The 10,377-nt window shown below is 30.8% G+C and overlaps 1 non-coding gene across 1 annotated transcript; it reads right to left on the bottom strand.

The window, feature by feature from the left end:
* Positions 1 to 10,032: 10,032 nt before the first annotated feature.
* Positions 10,033 to 10,104, bottom strand: TRNAM-CAU (transfer RNA methionine (anticodon CAU)). Its single transcript has one exon. It is a non-coding gene; the product is annotated as a tRNA-Met (tRNA).
* Between the last annotated feature and the right edge of the window lie 273 nt (positions 10,105 to 10,377).

The following is a 10,377-nucleotide window of genomic DNA, read 5'->3' as shown; positions in this document are numbered from 1 at the left end:
TGAACTGCTTTTGGTTAAGTTGTGCATCTAATTATCTTTCTAAAATATTTGAAGAAATATTTTAGCCTTTAACCAAACCCGTGTGCACCTTGTTTTTAGAACTCGACAAAATCTATTTCAACATGAACTTGCATTAAAGCAAAGCCACGATTATGCTTTTGTTACTCTCTTGAAGAATGTTGTTAATTAACCTTTCTTTTAGATTGCGAAGTGGTTTTTCCGCAAGTTTCGGTTCCTTTATGAACAATGTATTTAGAAGTACTTTTAATCTTGCTCTTGAGTTTTGTAAGCTTTGTCTTGGGTTTGATATTCCTTTTTGTAAACCTCCTACTTCTTCGACTCAACTTGAATTTGTTTCGAACTAAGGCGCTGGTTCTCTTTTGATTGGTTCTATTGGATTTCTTGGATCCAAGTGTTTTCTTTGGAGTTGTCAATCGATTTATTTCTAGCAAACTCCTTTGCTTGGACATCTTTGTCTATCCGGGGATTGGATACATTCTCACGAATCTATGAGTATTACCCTTGACAATTGTCTCTCCGTTCTAAATCTGGTATCCTTCTGAGTAGACTCGAGACTTGTTTTGATATCACGTGCGACTTGTAGACGTAGTAACACGATGCGTTAGTTCTTTAAGACGTGATACGTGTATATGGAAGGTGAAACGGTAGGTGTACCATGTTATGAGTTGTGGATGCTTTGTTCCATGCTAATGGGTTTGCGGTTGTTAGGCTTATGATTGGCCATGAGGTTGTAAAATGACTGGTGGAGTTGGGAGGTTGAGGTTCTGAAGTAAGAACGAGATTTGTCGGCGAACATTGTGGCCGTTGTTTTATTACCAACCTGCTTTGGTAGCCTTTATGTCACATTGATACCGCCTTGTTTTGTGAACGCCTATCTTGGTTTGCACCCTATTTTGTTACCTCAAGTTTTTGTAAAAGTCTTGAGATTATGTGACCTTGTGCATTGAGCCTACCTTGTAACGTTTGCTTTGCAATCACACTCCTACCTTTGCACCCTTATGCATATGACAATCAAAGTATTTGAAAATCGTATATATGATTATATTTTGAGATACTTTTGCTTCTTCCTTAAATGTGTTCAAAGGTGAACTGTTATGGAATTTCTTTCATTTTGTATCAATTTTCGAGGGCGAAAATTTTTATAAGGTGGGTAGAATGTAAGACCCAGGACTTTGAAAAGTCTTTTTATGATCAAGTCTCAAATCATATAGTTATTTACAGCCTCAATTTCAGAAATTATTTTATTAAAGATAATTAAGGCAAGTTTTGATTTATTGAATTTGAGATAAGTTATGGTTATTATCCAATTTTACAATTATTGGATTATTTTCTATATTTAAATCATATAGTTGGTAGTTGTGAAATAAAAATGATTTTTATATGATTTTGGACTAAATAATTAATATTTTAGAATATTGATATTACTATTTTGAAAAATGAAGAAATTAAGTATATTATTTCTAATTTTTAGATTTGGGCATTTGTATTGAAAATAATTTGTGAAATTGATGAGCAAGTAGTATTTTCTATATATAATTAGTGTTGGATTTAATTTGGATTTCAATTATTATATTATTCCCAATTTTATGTGAAATTACCAAAATGCCCCTAACCCTAATTTTATTCAAAAACCCTAACCTTGAAACCCTAACCCAATGACCCGTACCCGACCCGGTTCCCTTCACACACACAGCCGCAGCAGCAGACAACCCCTTTCATCCCTCCTTCCCCAAAACAGCAGCAAACACACAAACCCCTCCAATGGAAACAGAACAGAGAGAGAGGGGCTGAGTCGCGGATGAGGAGAGGAGGAGGGAAGCTCGTTGCGCCGCGCGCTGGGCTCCGCCGCCGCTAGAACCGCGCGAGTGACAGAGGGCAGCTCACCGCGTTGCGCCGCCTCTGCAGTCCATGCCGGCCTGGTACCACCATCGCCAACGCATCCTTGCCCAGCCGCGTTTCTGTCACCCATCAACTGTTCCGTCGCTGGAGGAGTATCACGAAGGCGAGAGAGAGAGAGAGGGAGGGCGTCGCGCCTGTCACGAGTTCGCCGCCACCACCGCGCCATCGCCAGAAAGAGCAGAATCGACATGGGGTTGGCTCGCGAGTGGGGGTGGTCGCGAGCTTGGAGCCGCCGCACCATCGTCACTACTGCGTCCACGCTGGTTGTCGCCGCCGTGATGCACTCGAGGGGAGAGAGGTCACACTGGAAGGTTGGCCGTCAGGGGCGCTGTTGCTGCGAACCAGCCGCCGCCGTGCATTCTCGTTGCCGCCACTGACCGGCCAAGTCGCCTCGCCATGGTCACCGTCGTGGGTTTTGCTGGTGGTGAGGAAGGGACGCTGCCTTGTGACATCGCGGCGTGCTTGGGCACTGTTGCTGTAAGCGCGCCATCACCGGAGCTGGGTGGTTGCTGTCATGGGAACCGTGAAAGAAGGAAGGAGAGGTCGTGCCGCTGTTCTGGCCGCCAGAGCTTCTGGCTGCCCTTGCCGTCGCCGGAAAAGTCTATCGGTAAGGGTCTTAAGTTGGTTCCCCTTTCCGTTGAGTTTCTGGAAACCTCACTGTCACTGCATATGGTTCAGGTCATCGCTGCCGCTTGAGGTGGCTGCCGGGCTGCCGCCAAATCGGTTCGGAGACCGCCGCTGTTTCGGTTCAGCCGTTCCTTCTTCGGTTCGGTAAGCGTTTAGATTTGAAAGCCTTTTAGTTACCGTTCTGTTATCATACGCTGAGGTTTGTGGCGTTAATTGCTATAGGATTGAGTTTTGGTTGTTGTATGTTGCGATTCGAGTTGTTGAGACTGTTGCGAAAGTGGCTTGGAGCTGAGATTTTGGTTGCCGTCAGTTCGGGTTGAGGCGGAAAGGACTTGATGGGGCGTTTGGGTTATGGAATTGCGTTTTGAGGTAGGGGCGCTTTCCAAAAACTAAGTTTTATGTATTGGAATTATTACATATGGATACTGATGTGAGATATTGTGTATTTGGTGATTTTATCTGTCTTATGTATTATTTGACTGACTCGAATGATTATGGATGTTGGTTTGGCTGAATTGTTGTGCGGCTTTGTGAAATGTAATATTTTAAAGTTGATTCTTTAAAGATTTGAAATCTGAGTTTAATCCGCTGAGGATTGATTTGATTTGAGTTAATCGTTTTGATGATTTGCAAAGTCGAATGCACTTTTAAATTCAGCCTGGTTTACTTTAATTGATTTGGTTTTAGACAAATGATTTGTTATTGAGCCGTTTCTTTAAAGCTTTGGAAATGAGTTAAATCGGTTGATATTGAGTTGATTTTGAAATGGTTTTCTTGAAATATGCCACTGAGGCGACTGTTGGATTTAGCTTGCCTTGAATTGATTTCTGGTTTTGAGCTGTTGAAAAGGAATGAGAAACGGTTTAGTTGGGACCCGAACCGGGTGGCAAAAGTCCAAGTTTTAGGGGAGGTGCTGCCGAAATTTCTACAAAATCCTACACTTGTTTGTAAGTTGTTTAAAATGGGTTGGATTTGAGAAATTGTATTATTTGATTTATTAAGAGAATATTTATGTTTTCAAGCTTAATTTATTTAATGAACTTTATGCGTTGAGTTCGGCTTATTTAGAAATGAACTATTTGTACAGTTTGAATCACTGAAGGAAAGAATGACGCTCTAATATTGATTTCAATATAAAAAGGAGCTTTTAGTGATTTTAAAAGAATCTAGACTTTTGATTGAGTAATCAAGTTTGATGCATTTTGGAAGAGTTAGAAAAATGGGTTCCAAAAAGAAACCTGAAAGTGGGTTGATTCCAATGAACCGGTTCTGTTTCAAATGAGTTGATTTTTGGACCGGGTTGGAACTTGTGATTTTGTATGATCGGTTTCATAATAAAGCCAGTTTTATTTACTTGAACCGAGAATCTATGATTTTAAGAGTTTCAATGAATGTTAAGGAATTTATATAAGTTGACCTTCCCTAAAGACTTGGGACTCTGGCGAGGAACTTTTGTTATAAAATTCCATTGTTGGATGGGTGATTTTGAATGTTCGCAAAATGAATCTTTAACTTTCCATGGTTTTGGAAGTTTTGAAAAGAGAATGCCGAGAGTGGCTTTGTTTTAAAAAGGGAACTCACTTTTAGAAAATTTGGCTTATGAGCCTGAGATGATTTGAGAAATGAGATCTTTAAAGCCAAGGCTGAAAAGAGTTAAAATTTGATTTCAAAGTGAAATGGCTTGAGAAAAGTGATTTATGGCTTAAATGCCGGTTTTATGAAATTGATGATGTTGGATGGTGGAAGTGCTGTTTTATTATGGGCCGGAGTGGCTATGTATGATTATGAACATTGACTGGTTTTGGATTGAACCGTGAGCCGGAATGGCTGTGTATGATATTGATTTATGGCTGATTGTCGAATGAATTATGGGCCGTAAGGCTGACTATGAATTATGAATTTAAGCCGGATTGCTGAGATGGATGTTGATCCATGGCTGGGACTGAATGAATATATGTTTGAGATACCTGGGCAGTAGCAAGGGTTGTGGTTCGTCCCACTTGCTCCAGGTCAGAGAATGTGACGCCTGGGTAGTAGCGGTAGTAGTGGTGAATCCACTCGCTCCAGGTTGAGCTTTTAAACACCCGCCTGGGTAGTAGCCGCAGTAGTAGTTATTCCACTGGCTCTGGGTTGAGCGGGTAGTAGCAAGGGGGTTGTAGCTCAAACTTACTTGCTCCGCGATGGGTGTTTCTGTCCATGGTTAGCTACCAGGACGTGTCGGGTTGGCTATATAACCGACAGATGATATCATCAGCCACTAGGGACAGGCATGCATCATATGCATTTGTGTGACTTTGGTTGGGTGTGCATATTATACTTGGTTTGCCTATGTGATTAACTGCTAATTGTTCTACTTGCTATAACTGTTGTTTGTGGTTGAACTTCCTATCTGTGTTTGCAACTGGGACTCTGTTGGATTATGGTGATTTGGTTGATGGTTGGATTGTTTGGGCCTAGGGCCGTGGTTGGATTGTTTGGGCCTAGGGCCGTGGTTGGAATGAGATGAACCGATGGTTGGTTTCAGTTTTATGTTTCTGATTTGGAATAAAATATGAAATGCTATTTTGTTTCAGCATAGATAAACCGTTTTGAAAGACTTTTGAGTTTTTGAGAATTGAATGGTTCCTCTTTCAGAAAAGATTTCCGACTTTACTTTTATTGTAAACCGATGTTTTTGAAAAGAGGCATGAGACGGTTATTAATCACTGGTACGGTTTATCTTCAAGTATCCTATTACAGTAATTCCCAAAAACCCTCTACTGAGAACCCTTTCGAGGATGATGTTCTCACCCCCCTACATTTTTCCCCTTTCAGGATATGGGCGCAGAAGTTACGAAGAGTTTATTTAGTTGTTGATGAGATGCTTGTATTGCTTTAGTATATTTTTTTGTACCCTCGCCTTTATCTTGATATATTCTGCAAGAGGGATAGGAATTGTATTGGTTAATGCTTGTAATATTATATATGTATATGTATATATATGGATGTACTTTGTATGAGTTGTTGTAAGTTGTATGGTATTTATGGATGTACATTATCGAACGAAAGTATTTTTGGGAGCGGTACTGCGGTTTAAAGTTTCAAACAGGCTCATATGTTAGTATTAAATATTATAAGTGTCGTCGTAATGTCCGAGCTATCAGAGTCGCACAGCCGGAAGTGTGAGTTTTGGTAGTTAGGATGTTACAAGGTTCAATAGGTTGAGAAATTAGATGACTTTAAGTCATTAATGTCCAATATTAATTGATAATGTAGAGTTGTTAGTTGATTTTATTTTTATTAATGCTAACCTTTTGCTAAACTCAATTAGTAAGTTAGTTAGAATTTGTAAATTAAGATTAATTATGCCTACTTGACTTTTTTCAATATTTAGAGGTTGATGAAGTGGAATTAACTCTTAATAATCGTCATATTTATAGTTAATGACAAGCATAGAAATCTTTAACTCTGGACTCTAGCTAAGACCCTTTAAGAACTTGAATTTCACCCCTTTCTTAGTTCATTGTCTTAATCATTTCTATCTCACTTTAGTTACTTTATAGTGTAGTTGTTGTTTTAATTGTTGTCTTTTATTTCATATTTGCTTAGTTTATTATTTACTTGCTCATTAATTTTATTTTTTTATAATTTATATGTTACTTGCTCTTTTAATTTTGGTCGATTTACATTTTTGTAATTGCGTTCAAATTCCAATTTTTATAACTAATGATGTACATTTTATTGCAAGTCTAAAAAAAATAATTTAATATTAAATTTTTAATATTTAATTTGAATTGTGATCTTTTTTATTAAATTTTAATAGTGTTAGTTACCAGTTTAGAACTATATTTATAATAAATGTTATGCTTTAACCTGTAAATTTTTTAAACTGATCTTTCTTTAACGTACGTTAATGCTGCCATTTAGCAATTTGAGATATAGACGCAGTCTTATTTGTTTTTTTTCCCCTTGCACACCCAAAACAAATGTGTAAAAAATATAAATCAATATATGATTCAATTATTATATCAAACTTTAGTTCATATATATTTTGTAGTTAAACAAAATACAATTAGATAATGGTTTATTAATAAGTGGGGTAATTGACACAAAAATGAAAGATCTTTATTTAGGAAAAAAAAAATAAATACATAAACGATTAAAAGTAAATCGCTTTTGTAAACTGATTCCTGAACGATACGTTAGCTAGCGTCCATTGCTAAAATAGAATAAGTCCAAAATGAGCACAATATTTATCTGTATTATATATTATTAGATTTTATTAAATAATTATATACATCATTAGATTTTATTAAATAAAAATTAAAGATTAATATAAAAAAAATATTGATAAAATTTAATAAGTACAAAATATTTTAGTACATAAATAAATATTTTTTAATTTATAATACGTTAAATAATAATATAATTTTTTATTTTTAAATAAATAAATATAAAATATATAAATATAAAAAGATAAGTATTTTTTATTTATTAAAATTAAGATAAACTGTCAAAAATGTACCTGAATAATTTTGTCGTTGACATAAATACATTCGAATTTTGTTATCGACAAAAATATCTAATATTAAATATGTATCTTCAAAAAATGTTTTAGAGATTAAATCTTGATGTGAGTTTTTTCAAGTATGATTAAAAAATGAGATATTTTTATTTTTAAAATTTGGTAATTTTTCGTTAAATATATATATTTTTTGTGACTTTTTTGTCAACAACCAATAATACTTTTTAAAAATCACAAAAAATATATACTTAACAAAAAATCACCAAATTTAAAGAATAAAAATATCTCATTTTTTTAATCATACTTGTAAAAATTCGCATCAAAATTCAATCTCTAAAGTATTTTTTGAAAAAAATATATTTAAAGTTAGATTTTTTATCGTGTTTTAAATTATTTAAGGGTATTTTGGTCGATAGAAAAATTTGAGTGTATTTTTGTTAGCGATAAAATTATTCAAATGAATTTTTGGTAGTTTACCTTAAAATTAAATATTATGCAAGAAAAGTTTTATAATATTAAAAATTATATTAAAAGATATTAATTTTTTTTAAACAGCAACATAAAAATATAAAATACATCAATTTTATTTTATATTATTTGAAGAATAATTATATTATTATATTCTAATTTATTAACTAATTATTTTTGTTAAATATATTATTATATAATATAATTTTCTATCAAAATATTGTAAAAAATATAATTTATTTAAGAATTATATATAATACATAAAAATATTAAATTTCTTTTGTTTTTTCAATATTTTTAAAAAAACTGAATAAATAATACATTTTTAAATGGATGTTTATTAATTATATTCACTTATATTAGTAGGATTTAAATTAATAAAATTTATGTAATTAAAAATATCAAAAATTATATACAAAGTTAGGCCATTAAAAAAATATAATTACACAAATATATTGGTTTTTTTATACATTTTCTAAAATAATATATATATTATATGCTATATACTATCTGAATTAAAATACAAATCAGTTATTGTATGTAATTATACTTATATATATGAAGTTATCTAAAAAAATTGAAAAAAAAAACAAATTATATTATTTGTTTAGCTTTTCTAAAAAAACATTGGAAAAAAAATTAATATTTCTGTGTATTATATATAATTTTTTAAATAAATTATATTTTTACAAATATTTTATTAAAAAAATATATTATATAATAATATATTTAATAAAAGTAGTTAGTTAATAAACTTTTAAAAATAATAATTTAATTATTTATTAAATAATATAAAATAAAATTTAATTATTTTATATTTTTATGTTATAATTTAAAATATTATTTTAATATATTTTTTGAATTTATATAATTTTTGAAACAAAAGTTTTTTACCTTCGTATAATAAAATAGGTGATAATCTTTCTAACAAGTATAATATCTATTAATTTTTTATATATTAAATAATTATAATAATAATATAATAATATTAAATCAGATAATATATTATGTTTTACTCTTAGATTTAATAAAATATATTTTTAATAAATTATATATAATAAAAAATATTTTATAAAAAATATTTGTACACCAATAAATATATATATATATATATATAAATAAAAGTTTAGTCGAGTTAAAGAATAAAAAGTTTAACTAGCAAAATAAAAAAATTGGAAATAATAGAAAATAAATTATGGTCTTATTTTATATTTTTTAATTATAACTGAAATAATGGGATGATATTAAATGTAATAAATATTTAATTATAAATATTATATATAAAACTATAAATATTAAATTTAAAAAATAATTTTAAATTATTATTTATTTAATATTATCAAAAAATAAATAAGAATAAGAAATATTAGGAGAGAGAGTCATGAGATAGCATATATATTAGAGAGTTTGAAAAATAAAAGAATATATACCAGTCACTATTATATATATACATATGATACATATACGTAATTGATACATATTATTTATTTATTTTTCTAAAATATTTAAAAAAAATTAATATTTTTATGTATTATATATAATTTTTAAATAAATTATATTTTTACAAATATTTTGATAAAAAAACCTATTATATAATAATATTTTTAACAAAATAGTTAGTTAATAAATTTTGAATATAATAATCTAATTATTCGTCAATTAATATAAAAAAATTTATATATTTTATATTTTTATGTTGTAGTTTAAAATATCTTTTTAATATAATTTTTAATATGATAATCTTTTTTGCATAATAATTAATTTTAATGAATAAAAACTATTTATATTTTTTATATTTATATATTTTATATTTATTTATCTAAAAATAAAAGATTATGTTGTCATTTAAAATATTGTATATTAAAAGATATTTATTTATATATTAGGATATGTTTTGGTTTTGACGCATTTCATGTAACAGGATAGTATGATCTTGGGATATGGGGTCCGATCCTTATGGTCTAACCGAAAGGGTTCAATCCGTAAATCCCACATGGGGTGTAGAAGGTTTTGATCCTTTTATTCCGGGGGAATAGCCTCTCATCATATTGCAGCAGGGACATTGGGCATATTCTGTATTTATTAGAATCCATTAATGTTCTTCTTTTATATTAACCTTTGATTTTTATTTAATGAAATCTAATGGTGTATATAAATATAACGCATCCAATACATGCATAATTATTGTGTTTATTTTAGTCATACCCACTAAAATGTAAAAAAGTAAAAATCCATCAAAATATTGTGTAGCATAGCAAGAACCAAGAAAATAACCAACAAAAAGAATTAATGTTGTATATTGAGGCAAAGTTTAGTGTAGATTTGTATTCATACTTGTAAGTAGAATTGAGATTTTAATTTACCACGTTAAAGTTTATAATAACAACCATGTTAGAGTTTAAAAAAGAATGAGCTAAGTCTATATAATTACACTGACATAATATATACTTCATCTGTTTGTGATGGAAATGTGAAATAAAACAAAAGAAAAAAGAAATGCAGAAGCCACTCTTTATCAGAGCCAGGTTTCGATCCTGGGACCTGTGGGTTATGGGCCCACCACGCTTCCGCTGCGCCACTCTGATTTGTTGGTATAAATTACATCTAAAATTTTATATCAAATAAAAGTATGGGCTGGGCTCTTGTATTACAAGTCCTTGTAATATTATCAGTTTATATACTCAACGGGTTATGTTTTTATTATTGTGATAATTTAAAATTGTCGTAATTACCAACATGTAAATTTTTCCATGTTAGATTTTTTATTTTTAAATTGGCAAAAGTAATTGCAGTAGTTTATGCATATATTTTAATAGCTCAAGTACAAATTCGATTGTTCTTTGCAAAAGAAAACTATG

This window comes from Arachis ipaensis, chromosome B6, assembly GCF_059453495.1.
Source record: "Arachis ipaensis isolate K30076 ecotype BB chromosome B6, ASM5945349v1, whole genome shotgun sequence".
Classification (NCBI taxonomy): domain Eukaryota; kingdom Viridiplantae; phylum Streptophyta; class Magnoliopsida; order Fabales; family Fabaceae; genus Arachis; species Arachis ipaensis.
The sequence above is the reverse complement of the archived record's forward strand: the minus strand, read 5'-3'. Positions and strand labels throughout refer to the sequence as shown.